General features: G+C 40.0%; 1 protein-coding gene across 1 annotated transcript in view; it reads left to right on the top strand.

Annotated features, from left to right (window-relative positions):
• CEP295 (centrosomal protein 295) overlaps positions 1-26359 on the top strand; it is a 287500-nt gene that overhangs the window by 212347 nt on the left and 48794 nt on the right. The gene's annotated exons all lie outside the window — the stretch shown is intronic.

Below are 26359 nucleotides of genomic sequence, written 5' to 3'. Positions count from 1 at the left end.
TTATCTATGTTCAGGTAATCTTCTTAGACCTGCTATATCATTGGCTGATGTTGCTGCAGCTTCAACTTTTTGGTTGGAAACTCTAGCACAACAAGTAACAAATCGTGATTCTCATGATATTATTATTCTTCTCCAGCATGCTAATAATTTCATCTGTGATGCCATTTTTGATATTATTAGAGTTGATGTTAGATTTATGTCTCTGGCTATCTTAGCCAGAAGAGCTTTATGGCTTAAGACTTGGAATGCTGATATGGCTTCTAAATCAACTCTGCTTTCCATTTCTTTCCAGGGAAACAAATTATTTGGTTCTCAGTTGGATTCTATTATTTCAACTGTTACTGGTGGGAAAGGAACTTTTTTACCACAGGATAAAAAGTCTAAAGGTAAAAACAGGGCTAACAATCGTTTTCGTTCCTTTCGTTTCAACAAAGAACAAAAGCCTGATCCTTCTTCCTCAGGAGCAGTTTCAGTTTGGAAACCATCTCCAGTCTGGAATAAATCCAAGCCTGCTAGAAAGGCAAAACCTGCTTCTAAGTTCACATGAAGGTACGGCCCTCATTCCAGTTCAGCTGGTAGGGGGCAGGTTACGTTTTTTTCAAAGAAATTTGGATCAAATCTGTTCACAATCTTTGGATTCAGAACATTGTTTCAGAAGGGTACAGAATTGGTTTCAAGATGAGACCTCCTGCAAAGAGATTTTTTCTTTCCCATGTCCCAGTAAATCCAGTGAAAGCTCAAGCATTTCTGAATTGTGTTTCAGATCTAGAGTTGGCTGGAGTAATTATGTCAGTTCCAGTTCCGGAACAGGGGATGGGGTTTTATTCAAATCTCTTCATTGTACCAAAGAAGGAGAATTCCTTCAGACCAGTTCTGGATCTAAAATTATTGAATCGTTATGTAAGGATACCAACGTTCAAGATGGTAACTGTAAGGACTATATTGCCTTTTGTTCAGCAAGGGAATTATATGTCCACAATAGATTTACAGGATGCATATCTGCATATTCCGATTCATCCAGATCATTATCAGTTCCTGAGATTCTCTTTTCTAGACAAGCATTACCAATTTGTGGCTCTACCGTTTGGCCTTGCTACAGCTCCAAGAATTTTCACAAAGATTCTCGGTGCCCTTCTGTCTGTAATCAGAGAACAGGGTATTGTGGTATTTCCTTATTTGGACGATATCTTGGTACTTGCTCCGTCTTTACATTTAGCAGAGTCTCATACGAATCGACTTGTGTTGTTTCTTCAAGATCATGGTTGGAGGATCAATTTACCAAAAAGTTCTTTGATTCCTCAAACAAGGGTAACCTTTCTGGGTTTCCAGATAGATTCAGTGTCCATGACTCTGTCTTTAACAGACAAGAGACGTCTAAAATTGATTACAGCTTGTCGAAACCTTCAGTCACAATCATTCCCTTCGGTAGTCTTATGCATGGAAATTCTAGGTCTTATGACTGCTGCATCGGACGCGATCCCCTTTGCTCGTTTTCACATGCGACCTCTTCAGCTCTGTATGCTGAACCAATGGTGCAGGGATTACACGAAGATATCTCAATTAATATCTTTAAAACCGATTGTTCGACACTCTCTAACGTGGTGGACAGATCACCATCGTTTAATTCAGGGGGCTTCTTTTGTTCTTCCGACCTGGACTGTAATTTCAACAGATGCAAGTCTCACAGGTTGGGGAGCTGTGTGGGGATCTCTGACGGCACAAGGAGTTTGGGAATCTCAGGAGGTGAGATTACCGATCAATATTTTGGAACTCCGTGCAATTTTCAGAGCTCTTCAGTTTTGGCCTCTTCTGAAGAGAGAATCGTTCATTTGTTTTCAGACAGACAATGTCACAACTGTGGCATACATCAATCATCAAGGAGGGACTCACAGTCCTCTGGCTATGAAAGAAGTATCTTGAATTTTGGTTTGGGCGGAATCCAGCTCCTGTCTAATCTCTGCGGTTCATATCCCAGGTGTAGACAATTGGGAAGCGGATTATCTCAGTCGCCAAACGTTGCATCCGGGCGAATGGTCTCTTCACCCAGAGGTATTTCTTCAGATTGTTCAATTGTGGGGGCTCCCAGAGATGGATCTGATGGCCTCTCATCTAAACAAGAAACTTCCCAGGTATCTGTCCAGATCCCGGGATCCTCAGGCGGAGGCAGTGGATGCATTATCACTTCCTTGGAAGTATCATCCTGCCTATATCTTTCCGCCTCTAGTTCTTCTTCCAAGAGTAATCTCCAAGATTCTGAGGGAATGCTCGTTTGTTCTGCTAATAGCTCCGGCATGGCCTCACAGGTTTTGGTATGCGGATCTTGTCCGGATGGCATCTTGCCAGCCATGGACTCTTCCGTTAAGACCAGACCTTCTGTCACAAGGTCCTTTTTTCCATCCGGATCTGAAATCCTTAAATTTAAAGGTATGGAGATTGAACGCTTGATTCTTGGTCATAGAGGTTTCTCTGACTCCGTGATTAATACTATGTTACAGGCTCGTAAATCTGTATCTCGAGAGATATATTATAGAGTCTGGAAGACTTATATTTCTTGGTGTCTTTCTCATCATTTTTCTTGGCATTCTTTTAGAATACCGAGAATTTTACAATTTCTTCAGGATGGTTTGGATAAGGGTTTGTCCGCAAGTTCTTTGAAAGGACAAATCTCTGCTCTTTCTGTTCTTTTTTACAGAAAGATTGCTATTCTTCCTGATATTCATTGTTTTGTACAAGCTTTGGTTCGTATAAAACCTGTCATTAAGTCAATTTCTCCTCCTTGAAGTTTGAATTTGGTTCTGGGAGCTCTTCAAGCTCCTCCGTTTGAACCTATGCATTCATTGGACATTAAATTACTTTCTTGGAAAGTTTTGTTCCTTTTGGCCATCTCTTCTGCTAGAAGAGTTTCTGAATTATCTGCTCTTTCGTGTGAGTCTCCTTTTCTGATTTTTCATCAGGATAAGGCGGTGTTGCGAACTTCTTTTGAATTTTTACCTAAAGTTGTGAATTCCAACAACATTAGTAGAGAAATTGTGGTTCCTTCATTATGTCCTAATCCTAAGAATTCTAAGGAGAAATCATTGCATTCTTTGGATGTTGTTAGAGCTTTGAAATATTATGTTGAAGCTACGAAATCTTTCCGTAAGACTTCTAGTCTATTTGTTGTCTTTTCCGATTCTTGGAAAGGCCAGAAAGCTTCTGCCATTTCTTTGGCATCTTGGTTGAAATCTTTAATTCATCTTGCCTATGTTGAGTCGGGTAGAACTCCGCCTCAAAGAATTACAGCTCATTCTACTAGGTCAGTATCTACTTCCTGGGCGTTTAGGAATGAAGCTTCGGTTGACCAGATCTGCAAAGCAGCAACTTGGTCTTCTTTGCATACTTTTACTAAATTCTACCATTTTGATGTATTTTCTTCTTCTGAAGCAGTTTTTGGTAGAAAAGTTCTTCAGGCAGCGGTTTCAGTTTGAATCTTCTGCTTATGTTTTTTGTTAAACTTTATTTTGGGTGTGGATTATTTTCAGCAGGAATTGGCTGTCTTTATTTTTTCCCTCCCTCTCTAGTGACTCTTGTGTGGAAAGATCCACATCTTGGGTAGTCATTATCCCATACGTCACTAGCTCATGGACTCTTGTTAATTACATGAAAGAAAACATAATTTATGTAAGAACTTACCTGATAAATTCATTTCTTTCATATTAACAAGAGTCCATGAGGCCCACCCTTTTTTGTGGTGGTTATGATTTTTTTGTATAAAGCACAATTATTCCAATTCCTTATTTTATATGCTTCGCACTTTTTCTTATCACCCCACTTCTTGGCTATTCGTTAAACTGATTTGTGGGTGTGGTGAGGGGTGTATTTATAGGCATTTTAAGGTTTGGGAAACTTTGCCCCTCCTGGTAGGAATGTATATCCCATACGTCACTAGCTCATGGACTCTTGTTAATATGAAAGAAATGAATTTATCAGGTAAGTTCTTACATAAATTATGTTTTTTAGCCAATCTGTGCTGACTCCATGGGAAATTCACGTGCATGAACTCAATATTATCTATATGAAACACATGAACTAATGCCCTCTAGTGGTAAAAAAACTGGCAAAATGCATGTAGATTAGAGGCGGCCTTCAAGGTCTAACAAATTAGCATATGAACCTCCTAGGTTTAGCTTTCAACTAAGAATACCAAGAGAACAAAGCAAAATTGGTGATAAAAGTAAATTGGAAAGTTGTTTAAAAATACATGTCCTATTTGAATCATGAAAGTTTTTTTGGACTTGACTGTCCCTTTAACTTTGATAAGTGTTTATTTTGCTTGGAGGCTCAAATTGTTCCTCCTGTGCAATTTTATTCCCCATGCTTAAATAACACATTGTTGTACAGAGACAGAGTCCCCCTCTGAGCCACCATTTTCTCAGGATAATGTTATCCGTGCCATGCCTCATCTTTCTCCTCAAATGTCTCAAACTTTAGCAGTTTCACATGCAGTGCCCTGCGGTTCCTCAACAAGTTCCTGGGGGTGTTACCAGTAGAACCTTACTGCGCAAATCGTATCTGCGGTTTCTGCAGCCTTATCAGCCTTCCCTATGGCTGGTAAGAGAGAGAGGAAATCTAAGAACATATCTCATGCTAAAGGTCCTGACTCCGCTAAATTTGCGTTAGTCAGTCTCTCTCAGTTTTCTGATGAAGGTCATTCTTCTGTGGCCTCTCAGGGTGAAATTTCTGAGACTGTGGTGGCTAGTACTGCAGATCCAGAGGAGGTAAATTTTTAGATTTAAGCTGGAACACCTCCGTTTGCTACTCTGGAGGACTCGGACTCTACTGTTGCTGAGGCTCTTAAGAGATCTAATGTATCCTTCCTGGTAAAATATTTTATAAATAAATAATAAGCTTAACAGGGTGTTTGATGTCAAACCTTCATCTGTGGAGGTATTCCCTGTTCCAGACCGTATGTTGGAAATTATAGCTCAGGAATGGGAAAAGCCAGGGATTCCTTTTTCCTCTGTCCCCTGTTTTCAAGAAAATGTTAACCCGCAGGTGGGGGGTTCCGGAGTTGGATCTGATGGTGTCACGTCTAAACGCCAAGCTTCCAAAGTATGGTTCAAGATCAAGAATCCTCAAGCCGCTCTGATGGATGCTTTGGCGGTGCCTTGGAACTTCAGTCTGGCATACCTGCCCCCCCCCCCCCCTCCCCGTTTGCTCTCCTTGCTCGAGTCATTGCTCGTATCAAGCTGGAGAGGGCATCTGTGATTCGAATAGCTCCTGCCTGGCCTCGCAGGATCTTGTTCACGGATCTGGTGAAGATGTTGTCTCTTCCCCTTTGGAGGTTGCCTCCGAGGAAGGACTTTCTACTTCAGGGTCCCTTCCTCCACCCAAATCTAGATTCTCTGAAGCGGACTGCTTGGCGATTGAACGCCTAGTCTTGACTAGGCCTGTTTTTTCTGAGAACGTCATTGATACTATGCTTCAGGCTCGTAAACCTGTTACTCGTAAGATTTACCATAAGGTATGGCGTAAATACCTGTATTGGTGCGAATCTAAGGGTATTTTATCCTTTCTTCAGGATGGCCTGGAGAAAGGTTTGTCAGTCAGTACTTTGAAGGGTCAGATTTCTGCACTATCCTTTTGCACAAGCGTCTCTGGCACATCTGCCAGATGTTCAATTCTTTGTGCAGGCCTTAGTCAGAATCAGGCCTGTGTTTAAACCTGTTGATCCCCCTTGGAGTCTTAATCTCGTTCTTAAAGTTCTGCAGCAGGCTCGGTTTGAGCCTATGCATTCAGTTGATATTAAGTTGTTATCTTTGAAAGTTTTATTTATTCTTGCTATTTCTTCTGCTCACAGATTTTACAAACTTTCGCCTCTGCAGCGTGAGTCCCCTTACCTTATTTTTCATGCGGATAAGGCGGTTCTTCATACTAAGTTGGGATTTTTTCCCAAAGTAGTATCGGATCATAATATCAATCTGGAAATTGATGTTCCTTTTTGTCCTAATCCTTCTCAGAAGGAACGCCTGTTGCATAACCTGGATGTTGTGCGTGCTCTAAAGTTTTACCTTCAAGCAACTAAAGATTTTAGGCAATCATCTGCCCTGTTCGTTGTTTTTTCTGATAAGCATAAGGGTCAGAAGGCCACTTCTAATACCCTTTCTCTCTGGTTGAGAAGTGTTATCAGGTTGACTTATGAGACAGCTGGACAGCAGCCTCTTGAGAGAATTCCACCATGCCTGTCTCTTCTTCCTGTGCTTTCAAAAATGAAGACGGCCTCTTTTCCAAATTCTATAAATTTGATACTTTTTGCCTTGGCTGGGGTTTCCTTTGGGAGAAATGTTTTTCAATCTGTGGTGCCTTCTGTTTAGGTCTGCCTGTCTTGTTCTCCCTCCCTTTCATTCTGTGTCCTCTAGCTTTGGGTATTGGTTCCCACTAGTAATTGAAATGAAATTGCGGACTCTCCATGCCATTGGAAAGAAAACCAAATTTATGCTTACCTGATAATTTTCTTTCTTTCCTGCATGGAGAGTCGACCCACCCTTAATTAATGTTTAAGAATGTTTTTTTATATAAATCTCAGGCACCTCTATACCCTAGTGTCATCTTCTATTTCCTTTGGCCGAATGACTGGCTATCATGGGTAATGGGAGTGACACTTAAAGGGACACTGAACCCACATTTCTCCAACATAGGTGTGTCCGGTCCACGGCGTCATCCTTACTTGTGGGATATTCTCTTCCCCAACAGGAAATGGCAAAGAGCCCAGCAAAGCTGGTCACATGATCCCTCCTAGGCTCCGCCTACCCCAGTCATTCTCTTTGCCGTTGTACAGGCAACATCTCCACGGAGATGGCTTAGAGTTTTTTAGTGTTTAACTGTAGTTTTTATTATTCAATCAAGAGTTTGTTATTTTAAAATAGTGCTGGTATGTACTATTTACTCAGAAACAGAAAAGAGATGAAGATTTCTGTTTGTATGAGGAAAATGATTTTAGCACCGTAACTAAAATCCATGGCTGTTCCACACAGGACTGTTGAGAGCAATTATCTTCAGTTGGGGGAACAGTGTGCAGTCTCTTGCTGCTTGAGGTATGACACATTCTAACAAGACGATGTAATGCTGGAAGCTGTCTTTTTTCCCTATGGGATCCGGTAAGCCATGTTTATTTCGATGGTAAATAAGGGCTTCACAAGGGCTTATTAAGATTGTAGACTTTTCTGGGCTAAATCGATTCAGTTTTAAAACATATTTAGCTTTAAGGAATCATTTTATCTGGGTATATTGATATTATAAATATCGGCAGGCACTGTATTAGACACCTTATTTCTCTGGGGCTTTCCCAAAGCTTAAGCAGAGCCTCATTTTCGCGCCGGTGTGGCGCACTTGTTTTTGAGAGGCATGGCATGCAGTCGCATGTGAGAGGAGCTCTGATACTTAGAAAAGTCTTTCTGAAGGCGTCATTTGGTATCGTATTCCCCTTTGGGTTTGGTTGGGTCTCAGCAAAGCAGATACCAGGGACTGTAAAGGGGTTAAAGTGTTAAAACGGCTCCGGTTCCGTTATTTTAAGGGTTAAAGCTTCCAAATTTGGTGTGCAATACTTTTAAGGCTTTAAGACACTGTGGTGAAAATTTGATGAATTTTGTACAATTCCTTCATGTTTTTTCGCAATTGCAGTAATAAAGTGTGTTCAGTTTAAAATTTAAAGTGACAGTAACGGTTTTATCTTAAAACGTTTTTTGTACTTTATTATCAAGTTTATGCCTGTTTAACATGTCTGAACTACCAGATAGACTGTGTTCTGAATGTGGGGAAGCCAGAATTCCTGTTCATTTAAATAAATGTGATTTATGTGATAATGACAATGATGCCCAAGATGATTCCTCAAGTGAGGGGAGTAAGCATGGTACTGCATCATTCCCTCCTTCGTCTACACGAGTCTTGCCCACTCAGGAGGCCCCTAGTACATCTAGCGCGCCAATACTCCTTACTATGCAACAATTAACGGCTGTAATGGATAATTCTGTCAAAAACATTTTAGCCAAAATGAACCCTTGTCAGCGTAAGCGTGGCTGCTCTGTTTTAGTTACTGAAGAGCATGACGACGCTGATATTAATATCTCTGAAGGACCCCTAACTCAATCCGAGGGGGCCGGGGAGGTTTTGTCTGAGGGAGAAATTACTGATTCAGGGAACATTTCTCAACAGGCTGAACCTGATGTAATTGCATTTAAATTTAAGTTGGAACATCTCCGCATTCTGCTTAAGGAGGTATTATCCACTCTGGATGATTGTGAAAAGTTGGTCATCCCAGAGAAACTATGTAAAATGGACAAGTTCCTAGAGGTGCCGGAGCTCCCAGAAGCTTTTCCTATACCCAAGCGGGTGGCGGACATTGTTAATAAAGAATGGGAAAGGCCCGGTATTCCTTTCGTCCCTCCCCCCATATTTAAAAAATTGTTTCCTATGGTCGACCCCAGAAGGGACTTATGGCAGACAGTCCCCAAGGTCGAGGGAGCGGTTTCTACTTTAAACAAACGCACCACTATACCCATAGAGGATAGTTGCGCTTTCAAAGATCCTATGGATAAAAAATTAGAAGGTTTGCTTAAAAAGATGTTTGTTCAGCAGGGTTACCTTCTACAACCAATTTCATGCATTGTCCCTGTCACTACAGCCGCATGCTTCTGGTTTGATGAGCTGATAAAGGCGCTCGATAGTGATTCTCCTCCTTATGAGGAGATTATGGACAGAATCAATGCTCTCAAATTGGCTAATTCTTTCACCCTAGACGCCACTTTGCAATTGGCTAGGTTAGCGGCTAAGAATTCTGGGTTTGCTATTGTGGCGCGCAGAGCGCTTTGGTTGAAATCTTGGTCGGCTGATGCGTCTTCCAAGAACAAGCTACTAAACATTCCTTTCAAGGGGAAAACGCTGTTTGGCCCTGACTTGAAAGAGATTATCTCGGATATCACTGGGGGTAAGGGCCACGCCCTTCCTCAGGATCGGCCTTTCAAGGCGAAAAATAGACCTAATTTTCGTCCCTTTCGTAAAAACGGACCAGCCCAAAGTGCTACGTCCTCTAAGCAAGAGGGTAATACTTCTCAAGCCAAGCCAGCTTGGAGACCAATGCAAGGCTGGAACAAGGGAAAGCAGGCCAAGAAACCTGCCAATGCTACCAAGACAGCATGAAATATTGGCCCCCGATCCGGGACCGGATCTGGTGGGGGGCAGACTCTCTCTCTTCGCTCAGGCTTGGGCAAGAGATGTTCTGGATCCTTGGGCGCTAGAAATAGTCTCCCAGGGTTATCTTCTGGAATTCAAGGGACTTCCCCCAAGGGGGAGGTTCCACAGGTCTCAGTTGTCTTCAGACCACATAAAAAGACAGGCGTTCTTACATTGTGTAGAAGACCTGTTAAAAATGGGAGTGATTCATCCTGTTCCACTAAGAGAACAAGGGATGGGGTTCTACTCCAATCTGTTCATAGTTCCCAAAAAAGAGGGAACGTTCAGACCAATCTTAGATCTCAAGATCTTAAACAAGTTTCTCAAGGTTCCATCTTTCAAGATGGAAACCATTCGAACTATTCTTCCTTCCATCCAGGAGGGTCAATTCATGACCACGGTGGATTTAAAGGATGCGTATCTACATATTCCTATCCACAAGGAACATCATCGGTTCCTAAGGTTCGCATTCCTGGACAAACATTACCAGTTCGTGGCGCTTCCTTTCGGATTAGCCACTGCTCCAAGGATTTTCACAAAGGTACTAGGGTCCCTTCTAGCGGTGCTAAGACCAAGGGGCATTGCAGTAGTACCTTACCTGGACGACATTCTGATTCAAGCGTCGTCCCTTCCTCAAGCAAAGGCTCACACGGACATTGTCCTGGCCTTTCTCAGATCTCACGGCTGGAAAGTGAACGTGGAAAAGAGTTCTCTATCCCCGTCAACAAGGGTTCCCTTCTTGGGAACAATTATAGACTCCTTAGAAATGAGGATCTTTCTAACAGAGGCAAGAAAAACTTCTAGACTCTTGTCGGATACTTCATTCTGTTCCTCTTCCTTCCATAGCTCAGTGCATGGAAGTGATCGGGTTGATGGTGGCGGCAATGGACATAGTTCCTTTTGCGCGCATTCATCTAAGACCATTACAACTGTGCATGCTCAGTCAGTGGAATGGGGACTATACAGACTTGTCTCCGAAGATACAAGTAAATCAGAGGACCAGAGACTCACTCCGTTGGTGGCTGTCCCTGGACAATCTGTCTCAAGGGATGACGTTCCGCAGACCAGAGTGGGTCATTGTCACGACCGACGCCAGTCTGATGGGCTGGGGCGCGGTCTGGGGATCCCTGAGAGCTCAGGGTCTTTGGTCTCGGGAAGAATCTCTTCTGCCGATAAATATTCTGGAACTGAGAGCGATATTCAATGCTCTCAAGGCCTGGCCTCGGCTAGCGAGGACCAAGTTCATACGGTTTCAATCAGACAACATGACAACTGTTGCGTACATCAACCATCAGGGGGGAACAAGGAGTTCCCTAGCGATGGAAGAAGTGACCAAAATCATTCTATGGGCGGAGTCTCACTCCTGCCACCTGTCTGCTATCCACATCCCAGGAGTGGAAAATTGGGAAGCGGATTTTCTGAGTCGTCAGACATTGCATCCGGGGGAGTGGGAACTCCATCCGGAAATCTTTGCCCAAGTCACTCACCTGTGGGGCATTCCAGACATGGATCTGATGGCCTCTCGTCAGAACTTCAAAGTTCCTTGCTACGGGGCCAGATCCAGGGATCCCAAGGCGGCTCTAGTGGATGCACTAGTAGCACCTTGGACCTTCAAACTAGCTTATGTGTTCCCGCCATTTCCTCTCATCCCCAGGCTGGTAGCCAGGATCAATCAGGAGAGGGCGTCGGTGATCTTGATAGCTCCTGCGTGGCCACGCAGGACTTGGTATGCAGATCTGGTGAATATGTCATCGGCTCCACCTTGGAAGCTACCTTTGAGACGAGACCTTCTTGTTCAGGGTCCGTTCGAACATCCGAATCTGGTTTCACTCCAGCTGACTGCTTGGAGATTGAACGCTTGATTTTATCGAAGCGAGGATTCTCAGATTCTGTTATCGATACTCTTGTTCAGGCCAGAAAGCCTGTAACTAGAAAGATTTACCACAAAATTTGGAAAAAATATATATGTTGGTGTGAATCTAAAGGATTCCCTTGGGACAAGGTTAAGATTCCTAGGATTCTATCCTTCCTTCAAGAAGGATTGGAAAAAGGATTATCTGCAAGTTCCCTGAAGGGACAGATTTCTGCCTTGTCGGTATTACTTCACAAAAAGCTGGCAGCTGTGCCAGATGTTCAAGCCTTTGTTCAGGCTCTGGTTAGAATCAAGCCTGTTTACAAACCTTTGACTCCTCCTTGGAGTCTCAATTTAGTTCTTTCAGTTCTTCAGGGGGTTCCGTTTGAACCCTTACATTCCGTTGATATTAAGTTATTATCTTGGAAAGTTTTGTTTTTAGTTGCGATTTCTTCTGCTAGAAGAGTCTCAGAATTATCTGCTCTGCAGTGTTCTCCTCCTTATCTGGTGTTCCATGCAGATAAGGTGGTTTTACGTACTAAACCTGGTTTTCTTCCAAAAGTTGTTTCTAACAAAAACATTAACCAGGAGATTATCGTACCTTCTCTGTGTCCAAAACCAGTTTCAAAGAAGGAACGTTTGTTGCACAATTTGGATGTTGTTCGCGCTCTAAAATTCTATTTAGATGCTACTAAGGATTTTAGACAAACATCTTCCTTGTTTGTTGTTTATTCAGGTAAAAGGAGAGGTCAAAAAGCAACTTCTACCTCTCTCTCTTTTTGGATTAAAAGCATCATCAGATTGGCTTACGAGACTGCCGGACGGCAGCCTCCCGAAAGAATCACAGCTCACTCCACTAGGGCTGTGGCTTCCACATGGGCCTTCAAGAACGAGGCTTCTGTTGATCAGATATGTAGGGCAGCGACTTGGTCTTCACTGCACACGTTTACCAAATTTTACAAGTTTGATACTTTTGCTTCTTTTGAGGCTATTTTTGGGAGAAAGGTTTTGCAAGCCGTGGTGCCTTCCATTTAGGTGACCTGATTTGCTCCCTCCCTCCATCCGTGTCCTAAAGCTTTGGTATTGGTTCCCACAAGTAAGGATGACGCCGTGGACCGGACACACCTATGTTGGAGAAAACAGAATTTATGTTTACCTGATAAATTTCTTTCTCCAACGGTGTGTCCGGTCCACGGCCCGCCCTGGTTTTTTTAATCAGGTCTGATAATTTATTTTCTTTAACTACAGTCACCACGGTACCATATGGTTTCTCCTATGCAAATATTCCTCCTTAACGTCGGTCGAATGACTGGGGTAGGCGGAGCCTAGGAGGGATCATGTGACCAGCTTTGCTGGGCTCTTTGCCATTTCCTGTTGGGGAAGAGAATATCCCACAAGTAAGGATGACGCCGTGGACCGGACACACCGTTGGAGAAAGAAATTTATCAGGTAAACATAAATTCTGTTTTTTTCTTTTGTGATTCAGATAGAGCATGCAATTTTAAAGGGACACTAGTCAAAAATTAATTGATCACATTTCAAAAGTATACATTGAAATAAAGACTTTATCAATGCACATCAAGTTTCAAATACTTAGCGTGTTTAATATATTAGTTTATGAAATTTCCAATTTTTCCAAACCCACTATCTGGACGTTACCAATTTCCAATCGGTGCTGACAACTGCAGTTGGAAGATGGCGACTATTCGACGCGATGGGCATGCGCGAGATGCGAAACGTCAGAATGTCACCTTATTTTCACTTTTGGCTGCCGGAGACCCGCTCTACACTGTCCCGCTATATGCACATGCGATAGTACTCAAATAAAAATGCGCATGCGTAGTTTGACGCAAGACTATTCTAACGAGATGTAAATACCATCCGATTGGTGAGTGTGTTATACCGTGTCCAGCCCATATTTGAGGGCTGGATGAAGTGATGTCATGCATATGAAATAAAAGCAGATTTTATTAATAAATGGAGCTTCGTTTCAACACACAATAAGGTAGATTAGCTTTGTTTACTCATTGTAATTGAAATTATATGTTCCGTTTTGCATATAATTAACAAAAGTTAGTAATCCTTTAAGCAACTTTCTAATTTACTCCTAGAGCTGCAACAACTAATCGCCATAATAGATAATAATCGATTATGAAAATAGTTGTCAACGAATCTCATAATCGATTAATCAATTAGTTGGTTTGCAATTAGTTGGTCTGTGCACAACACCAGCTGCTTCACTCCAATGAACTCCTGCATATGGTATTGTGTTTTATGGTTATGTCCTTAGCCTAAAGGACGTCTACAAACGTCTACTTTTCACTTTTTCAGGACAGTATAAGTTTACAACTACCCCAGGCTTATGTGCAACCCAGCTATAATAGTTATCATTTGGATTGTTTATATTAAATCTGGTGATTTGGACCTATGCTTTTCATGATATAGTGCCAAGCTTGTTGTTTACACCTTGCCCCTAGATTGATGGGAGTTATTTAAATTGATGTACACTATTATCTGTTTGCACAATTATTAGCGTATTGCTGATTATATGTACTGTATAAATAAATGTGTAAGGCTTTGTCCTGTTATTGATATACAGTCCTTAGCGCTTTTCATTTTGTTTTTTTATTGTTTTTTTATTGTTTTAATACATTGTGATAATATGTACCAGATTCAACCTTTATAAGTATATATTCGTTATTTTTAGAGCGGACTAGATATATCCCCTAACCTTAGAGCTGGTTATTTACCATTGCATATAGATATTCAAGATATTTTTATGTTAGAATGAAGTCAAGGGTTACTTTATTGAGAGGCCCCTTGCCAAGGTAGAAAACACTTAGCATTGGTGAAGAGCTAACAAAGATAAATATCCCACTTTGGTGAAATTGACAAAACCCTACTTATACACCTCAACAGCCTTTTCTCTGCTGCAGGAAATATAGCTGCAAACAGAGAACCAGCCTTATCCAGAAGCATGTGGACATGTTGAAATTTTTGCATTTCAATGCAAAGTTTCTGAAAGAGTGAATAACAGAATGTTATTAACAGTGATAGTCTAACTCTTTCTAGTTCTACCTCTTTTCAAACAGTTTGTGGTTTTGTTTTGTTTGATTATAAAACTGTGCTCTGCTGCTTAAAAATTGAAGAAACAGTTGTGTTAATGTAAAGTTTTAGTCTGAAGTTTATATTTGTAATACTCATTATGTGGATTTTATTTAAAACATAGAAAACTATTATTGATTCTATTTTTATCCGATTAGTCGATTAATCGATTATGAAAATAATCGTTAGTTGCAGCCCTATTTACTCCTATTAATTTTTCTTCGTTCTCTTGCTATCTTTATTTGAAAAAGGCATCTAAGATAAGGAGCCAGCCAATTTATGGTTCAGTACACTGGACAGCACTTGTTTATCCCCTTAATGACCGCAGCACTTATCCATTTTCTGTCCGTTTGGGACCAAGGCTATTTTTACATTTCTGCGGTGTTTGTGTTTAGCTGTAATTTTCCTCTTATTCATTTACTGTACCCACACATATTATATACCGTTTTTCTCGCCATTAAATGGACTTTCTAAAGATACCATTATTTTCATCATATCTTATAATTTACTATAAAAAATTTTATAAAATATGAGGAAAAAATTGAAAAAAACACACTTTTTCTAACTTTGACCCTCAAAATCTCCTACACTTCAACAACTACCAAAAAACTCCCATGCTAAATAGTTTCTAAATTTTGTCCTGAGTTTAGAAATACTCAATGTTTACATGTTCTTTGCTTTTTTTGCAAGTTATAGGGCAATAAGTACAAGTAGCACTTTGCTATTTCCAAATTTTTTTAAAAAAAATTAGCGATAGTTACATTGGAACACTGATATCTGTCAGGAATCCCTGATTAACCCTTCACATATATATATTTTTTAAAAGAACACAACCTAAGATATTAAACATGGGGTATTTTGACTCTTTCCATGCAACTATTTTACCACCAATCTATGCCAAAGTTTGAAAAAAAAAAAAAGTGGTGATTTTTTGACAAAATAGCAATTCAAGAATACATTTACTGAGAACGTTAAGGGTTACTGCCAAATAACACCCCAATATGTCTTCAGCAGCATCTCCTGAGTACAGTGATACCACCCATGTATAGGTCTGTTGGGTTCTCTGGGGGCTAAAAGGCCTTATTTTTAGGGGGCGCATTCCAGTTTTTTAACTTGGAATTTTCACATCTGTCATCATGCACCCATGTCCTATTTGGGACATTTCTGAAGCCGGACAATGCAAATTACCCCCATCAAACCATATATTTTTAAAAAGTAGACACCCTAGGGTATTTCAAATGCTGTTTTTTTAACACTTTGCATGCACTAATTCAACCACCAGTCTTTGTCAAACTTTTGGGTAGTCATTTTGGTGTGTTATTTTTCACACGCATTGTACTTTAGGCATGGATTCTCAGTTCCTGTTATATGTTACTGACCAAAAACACCTCAATATGTGTTCAACAACAACTTCTGAGTACAGTGATACCACCCATGTATAGGTGTGTCGGGTTCTCTGGGGGCTAAAAGGCCTTAATTTTAGGGGGCGCATTCCAGTTTTTCAACTTGGAATTTTCACATCTGTCATCATGCACCCATGTCCTATTTGGGACATTTCTGAAGCCAGCCAATGTAAATTACCCCCATCAAACCATATATTTTTGAAAAGTAGACACCCTAGGGTATTTCAAATGCTGGTATTTTAACACTTTCCATGCACTAATTCAACCACTAGTCTTTGTCAAACTTTTAGGTAGTCTTTTTTTTTTTTTTTTTTTTTTTTTTATTGTTTCTTTATTGAAATTTTCAAGAAATACATTATGCAAACAATCATTGGGTTACAATAGTACATACGAACAGCAATCAATTCTATTACTCTATTTTGTATTTTCTCACAATTATATCTGGGTTATCCTAATTAGATATTTGAAAAACCCATTGTTGAATATTCTGAAAAGTTCTTCTTCGCACAAGCATTTCCCTTGATGTATGTCAATGTATTGATCAAGAATATTTTGCTAAACATAAAATAAATCATCATAAACATCACTAACCAAAACAATAACAACTTGCAGACTTTAGATCAATTTTGTTTGATTATAGGTGAAGATAAAACATCCTGTCAATCTGTTTATTAGCTTCAATCTAAGCTTCTTATCTATGATTTAATAAGTATTCATGAATAACTGCCTCTTTGTCTCTCTATTTCCCCATTATATACCTGCATAAGATTCCCAATAGACCATCATATCCTGAAACAATGCCAATCTATTTGTTTTAAGGTAAAAGTATCTTTCTATCATCATATTTCCCCTAACTTTCTCTTTCCAAGTATCAACTGTGGGGACCGTATCCGATCTCCATAGAGAGGCTATTAACTGTTTTGCTGAGTTCAGCATGATGTGTATAATATTCCTTCTGATAGCACAACATATGCCTCCTAGTTTGTTGAAGAGGCAGACTAATGGATCACAAGAAACATTACAGGACACTGCAGTGTTTATTTCTGCAATTATTGTTTCCCAAAATTTTTTTATCTTCTCACACGACCACCAAATGTGGCCCATAGTACCTGTTTCCTGTTTACATCTCCAACACTTCCCGTTGGCCGATGGAAAAAAATGTTTCATTCTATTAGGTGTCAGGTACCAGCGAAACAATATTTTATAATTTGTTTCCAAGGCATATGTTGTATGGGCCGAGTGAACTAATCCATGAAATATCTCGTCCCAAACCTTTGGGCACTGCGCCCCTAAGAGGTCTCTCTCCCACCCTTTTGTGAAGTTGTGTGGTTTTGGAGTTGTTGCTGTGAGAAGTAATGTATACATAGATGAAATTAATCCTTTTTGTGGTATATTTGATATGCACATTTGTTCCAGAGGTGTTAGCTGTCTCAACAAACTATTCTTATCTTGTGAGTCATAATGTAATGATTTACCTGATGGTACTGAAACCATTTGTCAGGGAAACCTATCCCTTTCTCCTGTATTTCATTTCTCGGGATCATTTTCCCTGAGGTAGTTATAAGAGTAATAGGAATGAATTCCTTCAGACCATGTCCACTATCTGGTTGATATCTTAAGCCTTCTTTAAATTCAGGATTCATCAGTATTGGGGTTAGGGGTGAGTAATTACTAGAGATGCCTCTATACTTATCTCGTATGTGTTTCCAGTCTGACAAAGAATTTGAAACCGTATGTGAGGTGTTGCCCTGTATCTTGGATAATAATTTGGGTATCCAACATATCCCTCCTAATTGTGGTACATTACTAATGTCACATTCTATTTGAATCCAGTGTTTTGGTTCATCTGAGTTATGCCTACACCACTCTACTAGTCTCTGTAATGAAATAGCCTGTTTGTATAATGTTATGTTAGGTACTCCCAGTCCCCCCATGGTCTTACTGGCATATAATGAGAGTTTATTTACCCGAGCAGGTTTTTTTTCCCATATAAAGCTAAACAACACTCTCTGTATTTTTTGAATGTATAACTGCGTGTTGGGAAGTGGTAATGTCTGTAATATATACAGAATTTTTGGTAATAATACAATTTTTACTGTGCTTATTCTCCCTATCCACGATATATTTTTAGATAGCCACGAAGATGCCTGATTAGTGATGCTGTTTAGGAGTTTAGAGTAGTTAAAGGTGCGAATTAGATCTAGATTGTGTAATAGATATATGCCTAAATACTTGATATGTTTCTGTTGTATCGCGAAAGGACTATTCTGTTTGATAGTAATCAATTCTGCCTGTGGTATGTGTAGTGGTAGTAATTCTGATTTGTTGGGATTTACTAGAAAGTTTGAGACCCCTCCATATTCCAACAACTCTGATTGCACCGCTGGGAGAGAATCCAAAGGATATGTCAAGGACATCAGAACATCATCTGCAAATATTGACAGTTTATATTCTCTATTTTTAATAATTACTCCTTTTATATTGTTGTTTAACCTAATTCTACTTGCCAATGTTTCTAGGGAAAGAATAAATAAAAGTGGAGAGAGGGGACATCCCTGGCGCGTGCCATTTCGTATTTCGAATTGTTCTGATAGCGTACCATTTATCCTAACTTGGGCCGTGGGAAAAGAGTATAGGGCCATGATTCTATTTATAAAAGGGAGAGGAAAATTAAATTTATTTAAAGTTGTCTGTAGAAAGGTCCAATCTAATCTATCGAACGCTTTCTCAGCGTCTGTGGAAAGTAATATTGAGGGGGTTTTATTAGAATTAATGTATTCTAGAATGTTCAATAATTTAACGGTATTATCTTTGGCTTCCCTCCGCGGTACAAAACCTACTTGGTCCGGAGAGATCAGAGTCGGGAGCAAATTATTGAGTCTGTATGCCAAAACCTTAGCTAGTATTTTCAAGTCTATATTCAGTAAGGAAATTGGACGGTAGTTCACAGGTGTATCAGGTTTCTTGCCTGGTTTGGGGAGGACAGTGAAATAGGCTTGTAAAATGGTATCAGGAAGTGTGTTTCCGTCATCTATTTGGCTAAAAGTGTTGAGTAAATGAGGTGTCAAAATGTGAGAGAATGTTTTGTAATATGACCCTGTGAATCCATCCGGGCCTGGGGCCTTTTCAGGTTTTAAAGATTTGATGGCTACTATAATCTCTTTGTGACTTATGGGGGCTTGTAACATTACCCTGTCTGCTTCGGACACTTTTGGGACCTGCACGGGTTTTAGGTACTCTAGACAATTAATTTCATGATCTGTATCAACTCTCCTAGGAAAGAGGTTATACAGAGCGTGGTAATAATTTTTGAAGGTGTTGGCTATTCTTTTTGTGTCTTCTACTTTTTCTCCCGTAGGGGTATTTATGGAATATATATAATTTTTTGCCTGTTTAGATTTGAGCAACCTTGCCAACTGTCGTCCTGGTTTGTTAGCTTCACAGTAGTATTTCTGCTTGAGTTTGAATGCAGTCGATTGTGCTTTTATATGTAAGTGAGATAGCATTTTAGCTCTATAAAATTTTAGTTGTTGTAGGATCCTATCATCGTGTGGGTGAAGTTTATGTGAAAGGTCTAGTTGCTCAATCTCTTTAGCAATGTGAGTATATTCTTCCCTTAATTGTTTATTCTTGTTGGCTCTAATTTTAATTAATGAACCCCTTATAAAACTCTTATGAGCTTCCCACACCATAGCTGGTGCAATGTCCCCTTTATTATTGTGTACAAAAAATTCTTGTATTTCACTTTCTAATTTCTCGCGGACCCCAGGGTCCAAAAGTAGTGTCTCATCTAGTCTCCAATTAAAGTCCCTTATTGGGGCTGAGGGCCAGGTCACAGAGCATTTGACCATAGAGTGGTCTGACCACGCTGTGTGTGAAATGTTTGCTAGTACAGCATTGGATAAGGTTGAGTGATCTAACAGAATATAGTCTATTCTCGAATAGGATCTATTGGGGCTAGAAAAGAATGTATAGTCCCTTCTGTCAGGGTTAGCGATTCTCCAAGGGTCATGTAAGCCAAATGCATGTAAGAAATGCCAAAGTGACCTCAATGTGTTCTTTGCAGTGTGTATATTTGCATTTGAGCTATCTAATGAAGGGTTGATGGGCATATTGAAATCCCCCAGTACCATCAATTGTCCCTTCTGAATATCCCGTATAAGGGGAATTATAGATTTGAAGAAAACAGCTTGTTTGTGGTTGGGGGCATATATATTTACTATTGTTACTATTTTATTGTATAAAATTCCACTTATGGCTAAGAATCTACCATCCCTGTCTTTTTTCTGATCTATCAATGTGAATGGGGTAGATTTATGTATAAGAATGCTTACTCCGTTGATCTTTTTCTTGTTATGTGCACTATGATAATGTTGTGGGTAGATGCCATGCATAAATTTAGGTATGGAGCCACTTTTAAAGTGAGTTTCCTGAATGCCTACAATTTCCCCCCTCTGTGACTTATATCTCTAAGAGCTAATGATCTCTTATGTGGGGTATTGAAACCTTTTACATTTTGTGTTACCAATTGAATACATGTATCAGCCATTCATATACCTTTTACTCTCCTCCTCTTTTCCAGTATGAGTCTTCACCTATATATAGGATGTAATGGTTCTGCAATATAAAACCTAACAAAATTCTAACATCATGAACTCTAACAACATATAGAACAATTAACTGAACATAATAATGACAATGGTATAGGGGAATGGCTAGACAATTCCAAACGGAATTTACTTAGCCCACTCATTATTGCTCAAAATATTTTCATACCATTCACCTCTCGTCACCTTCAATTTGTAAGTTAACTATGCAATTCAACTCTTTGAAATTATACCACTCTAAACATTAAACAAAAAAGCATCATAATGTTGGTTATAAACTAGTCACTTCTTAGCAGTTTGTCATATTCACATAAGTGCTATCCTACTGAAGTCATTTAGCATTCTACCTATGACAGATAAAACTCACTTGTCCACTTGTCATGTATATTAAAGATGTATACCATACACTCTATTACTGGTCTCACCACTTAGATGGAATGTCCTATGGCAGTCTCTTTTCAGCCTATTTGGGTCCCTGAGTTCCCTGAGGATTGAGATGTTAATTTCTGAGGGGTACTTTTCTTATATTTGACTGTCTGCCATTCCCTTCGCTGAGGCAAAGGGGCAGCACGTGCAGACGGGGCTGTAGTTATAGATTGTCCGGGATCCACGTCTCCAGGAGGGGGTGGAATTTCTAGTTTCCTGCAAAAGTCTCCAATTTCTGATGGAGAGGTACAAATTGCCCTCCTATTCTTCCATATGGCCAATAGATGAAAGGGATGACCCCATCTATAATTGATGTTCTTTGTTTGTAGGTGTCTCGTGAGCGTCGATAATTCTTTCCTTCTAGTGAGAGTTCTGGTGGATAAATCAGCAAAGAGCTGCAAAGTTGTACCGTCTTTCTGTATTGGACGTTTCTCTCTCTGCTGTCATGATGTTTTCTTTCATTTGATAATTGTTGATCCTCGCTATCACGTCCCTGGGAGGAGCAGATTCTGGAGGCTTAGGCCTCAGGGCTCTGTGTGCTCGGTCTATTGCCACTTCCATGGTGTCTGGTGAATTTAATAAAGATGAGAACAGGGATTGTAGATAATCTTGTAGGTTAGAGATTTCTATGGCCTCTGGAATACCTCTTATCCGTATATTATGTCTTCTGGAGCGGTTTTCCAGATCTTCCACTTTATCTTCTAGCTGTAGGATCACTTTGTCTTGCTGTTCCATCTGGTCACTCAGATTAGTTAGGTCCAATGATTGGGCCTGCGTGGTTTCTTCTAAGCCTTCCACCCTGTTTCCAATCTCCACTATTTCTCTTTTTAGGTCTGCTATTTCTTCTTTTATGCACTGTTTAACCTGCACAATGAGAGTCGAAAAGTCTTTCTTTGATGGGATGGATGAAATTACATTTTTAGGCACAGACACCATGTCGTTATCCTCGTCAGATTCTGACTCCGAGTAACCAGAGGAGGGTTGATGGCTTGACAACACTTGTGTCATTTCTTTAGGAGATGGCAATGGGGTAGCTTTGAAATATTCATCCACTGTCGGTTTTAAGGGTCCCCCCCCCCTTTGCTTGATTTTCCTTTCTGTAAAGTTTTCCTGGGAGACATTTTCTAACAGCGCTATAAAAGTCTGAAGAGAAAAGATATATTCCAATATCAGCTTTTGTGCTGTAGAATTTCAATGTTGAGCTAAGACTCCCTTTATTTCACAAAGAGTGATTTAGATAGCCTGTTGTCTCCTATTTTCCCAGCAGCCGCTATACATTTATTTATTTATTAAAGCCTGAGGCCTGTTTGAGATCCACACCCTGTTATCTTTTCATATAGATAGAGAAATTATTCCCTTTTTTTTTTTTTTTTTTTTTCCCAGAGTGTAAGGGACGTATCAGAACATCTGTGTATAAGCTATTGTTAAGTGGAGGACTGTCATGCTGTTTCTATGACCCCATTCCTGTTCAATGTTTCATAGCTTCAGCGATGATGAGGGGGTCATTGCTTTATATGTCCATTTCCCATTGGAATAGAAATTATGAGAAATATAAACATAAACGTAACATATGAACTTTGGTTGTTTAATAAGCCACCGATTGCATGGCTAAAATATAAACTATGAAAGAAACTTTGCAAGTAGGTGTTGCAGTGATGCGCTGCAGAGATGTAGTAATCAATGTCTCTCTCTTATTGCTGTGGTAAAGCTTCCATATTTCAGCTGTTATGAAGGTAGCGTGATGCTTTATCTCTCCTGTGGGTCACGCCAAATCTCTGTCTCCAAAATATGAGCCTGCTATCTTATGATTTTAATAGGGAGACAGCTAACCGGTAAGAGTTCTCACATGAGGCAAATCTCCATGCTGTGTAATCAATGCTGCGTGTATCTAAGATGGCGCCCGGCTCTGATGTGTGAGTGCAGCTCCATGTAAGTGATCGTGTGTTACAGGGCAGAAGCTTGGCTTTGTTTTGTATTCATGTTTTTTTTTTTTTTGTTTTTTTTTGTATGTCAGGAGCGTTTGTGTTTCATATTTATATTAGCACGTTACTCACATAATCCCGTAGTGCTGTCTGTGGTATAATGCTCTCAATAGCGAGCACGGATGTCCTTTACTGATTTTAGAAAGCCTCCTCGTAGTCAGCTTGCCATCCGGAATGCAGGAGTTAAGTTGCCTAGTCTGTTGCTAGCAATTTAGAGGTGCCGGTATAGTCTTTGTGGGCTAATACTCCGGAGCTCACCTAAAGTGCGGCCATCTTCCACAAGCGCCGGCTCCGCCCCCTCAGGTAGTCATTTTTTTGCATTATTTTTCACACACATTGTACTTTAGGCATATATTCTCAGTCCCTGTTATGTGTTACTGCCTAAAAAAACCTCAATATGTATTCAACAACATCTCCTGAGTACAGTGATACCACCCATGTATAGGTGTGTTGGGTTCTCTGGGGGCTAAAAGGCCTTATTTTTAGGGGGCGCATTCCAGTTTTTCAACTTGGAATTTTCATATCTGTCATCATGCACCCATGTCCTATTTGGGACATTTCTGAGGCCGGGCAATGTAAATTACCCCCATCAAACCATATTTCTTTCATGTAATTAGCAAGAGTCCATGAGCTAGTGACGTATGGGATATACATTCCTACCAGGAGGGGCAAAGTTTCCCAAACCTCAAAATGCCTATAAATACACCCCTCACCACACCCACAATTCAGTTTTACAAACTTTGCCTCCGATGGAGGTGGTGAAGTAAGTTTGTGCTAGATTCTACGTTGATATGCGCTCCGCAGCAAGTTGGAGCCCGGTTTTCCTCTCAGCGTGCAGTGAATGTCAGAGGGATGTGAGGAGAGTATTGCCTATTTGAATGCAGTGATCTCCTTCTAAGGGGTCTATTTCATAGGTTCTCTGTTATCGGTCGTAGAGATTCATCTCTTACCTCCCTTTTCAGATCGACGATATACTCTTATATATACCATTACCTCTGCTGATTCTCGTTTCAGTACTGGTTTGGCTATCTACTATATGTAGATGAGTGTCCTGGGGTAAGTAAGTCTTATTTTCTGTGACACTCCTAGCTATGGTTGGGCACTTTGTTTATAAAGTTCTAAATATATGTATTCAAACATTTATTTGCCTTGACTCAGAATGTTCAACTTTCCTTATTTTCAGACAGTTTCATATTTGGGATAATGCATTTTAACATTTTTCTTACCTTAAAATTTGACTTTTTCCCTGTGGGCTGTTAGGCTCGCGGGGGCTGAAAATGCTTCATTTTATTGCGTCATTCTTGGCGCGGACTTTTTTGGCGCAAAAATTCTATTTCCGTTTCCGGCGTCATACGTGTCGCCGGAAGTTGCGCCATTTTTTGACGTTATTTTGCGCCAAAAATGTCGGCGTTCCGGATGTGGCGTCATTTTTGGCGCCAAAAAGCATTTAGGCGCCAAATAATGTGGGCGTCTTATTTGGCGCGAAAAAATATGGGCGTCGCTTTTGTCTCCACATTATTTAAGTCTCATTTTTTATTGCTTCTGGTTGCTAGAAGCTTGTTCTTTGGCATTTTTTCCCATTCCTGAAACTGTCATTTAAGGAATTTGATCAATTTTGCTTTATATATATGTTGTTTTTTCTCTTACATATTGCAAGATGTCTCACGTTGCATCTGAGTCAGAAGATACTACAGGAAAATCGCTGTCAAGTGCTGAATCTACCAAAGCTAAGTGTATCTGCTGTAAACTTTTGGTAGCTATTCCTCCAGCTGTTGTTTGTATTGATTGTCATGACAAACTTGTTAAAGCAGATAATATTTCCTTTAGTAAAGTACCATTGCCTGTTGCAGTTCCTTCAACATCTAAGGTGCAGAATGTTCCTGATAATATAAGAGATTTTGTTTCTGAATCCATAAAGAAGGCTATGTCTGTTATTTCTCCTTCTAGTAAACGTAAAAAATCTTTTAAAACTTCTCTCCCTACAGATGAATTTTTAACTGAACATCATCATTCTGATTCTGATGATTCCTCTGGTTCAGAGGATTCTGTCTCAGAGGTTGATGCTGATAAATCTTCATATTTATTTAAAATGGAATTTATTCGTTCTTTACTTAAAGAAGTACTAATTGCATTAGAAATAGAGGATTCTGGTCCTCTTGATACTAAATCTAAACGTTTAAATAAGGTTTTTAAATCTCCTGTAGTTATTCCAGAAGTTTTTCCTGTCCCTGATGCTATTTCTGCAGTAATTTCCAAAGAATGGGATAATTTGGGTAATTCATTTACTCCTTCTAAACGTTTTAAGCAATTATATCCTGTGCCGTCTGACAGATTAGAATTTTGGGACAAGATCCCTAAAGTTGATGGGGCTATTTCTACCCTTGCTAAACGTACTACTATTCCTACGTCAGATGGTACTTCGTTTAAGGATCCTCTAGATAGGAAAATTGAGTCCTTTCTAAGAAAAGCTTATCTGTGTTCAGGTAATCTTCTTAGACCTGCTATATCTTTGGCTGATGTTGCTGCATCTTCAACTTTTTGGTTGGAAACTTTAGCGCAACAAGTAACACATCGTGATTCTCATGATATTATTATTCTTCTTCAACATGCTAATAATTTTATCTGTGATGCCATTTTTGATATTATCAGAGTTGATGTCAGGTTTATGTCTCTAGCTATTTTAGCTAGAAGAGCTTTATGGCTTAAGACTTGGAATGCTGATATGGCTTCTAAATCAACTCTACTTTCCATTTCTTTCCAGGGTAACAAATTATTTGGTTCTCAGTTGGATTCTATTATTTCAACTGTTACTGGTGGGAAAGGAACTTTTTTACCACAGGATAAAAAATCTAAGGGTAAAAACAGAGCTAATAATCGTTTTCGTTCCTTTCGTTTCAACAAAGAACAAAAGCCTGATCCTTCATCCTCAGGTGCAGTTTCAGTTTGGAGACCATCTCCAGTTTGGAATAAATCCAAGCCAGCTAGAAAGGCAAAGCCTGCTTCTAAGTCCACATGAAGGTGCGGCCCTCATTCCAGCTCAGCTGGTAGGGGGCAGGTTACGTTTTTTCAAGGAAATTTGGATCAATTCTGTTCACAATCTTTGGATTCAGAGCATTGTTTCAGAAGGGTACAGAATTGGTTTCAAGTTGAGACCTCCTGCAAAGAGATTTTTTCTTTCCCGTGTCCCAGTAAATCCAGTAAAAGCTCAAGCATTTCTGAAATGTGTTTCAGATCTAGAGTTGACTGGAGTAATTATGCCAGTTCCAGTTCCGGAACAGGGGATGGGGTTTTATTCAAATCTCTTCATTGTACCAAAGAAGGAGAATTCTTTCAGACCAGTTCTGGATCTAAAAATATTGAATCGTTATGTAAGGATACCAACGTTCAAGATGGTAACTGTAAGGACTATCTTACCTTTTGTTCAGCAAGGGAATTATATGTCCACAATAGATTTACAGGATGCATATCTGCATATTCCGATTCATCCAGATCATTATCAGTTCCTGAGATTCTCGTTTCTGGACAAGCATTTTCAGTTTGTGGCTCTGCCGTTTGGCCTAGCTACAGCTCCAAGAATTTTTACAAAGGTTCTCGGTGCCCTGTTGTCTGTAATCAGAGAACAGGGTATTGTGGTATTTCCTTATTTGGACGATATCTTGGTACTTGCTCAGTCTTTACATTTAGCAGAATCTCATACGAATCGACTTGTGTTGTTTCTTCAAGATCATGGTTGGAGGATCAATTTACCAAAAAGTTCTTTGATTCCTCAAACAAGGG

Source organism: Bombina bombina, chromosome 3 (genome assembly GCF_027579735.1).
Source record: "Bombina bombina isolate aBomBom1 chromosome 3, aBomBom1.pri, whole genome shotgun sequence".
Classification (NCBI taxonomy): Eukaryota; Metazoa; Chordata; class Amphibia; order Anura; family Bombinatoridae; genus Bombina; species Bombina bombina.
The sequence above is the reverse complement of the archived record's forward strand: the minus strand, read 5'-3'. Positions and strand labels throughout refer to the sequence as shown.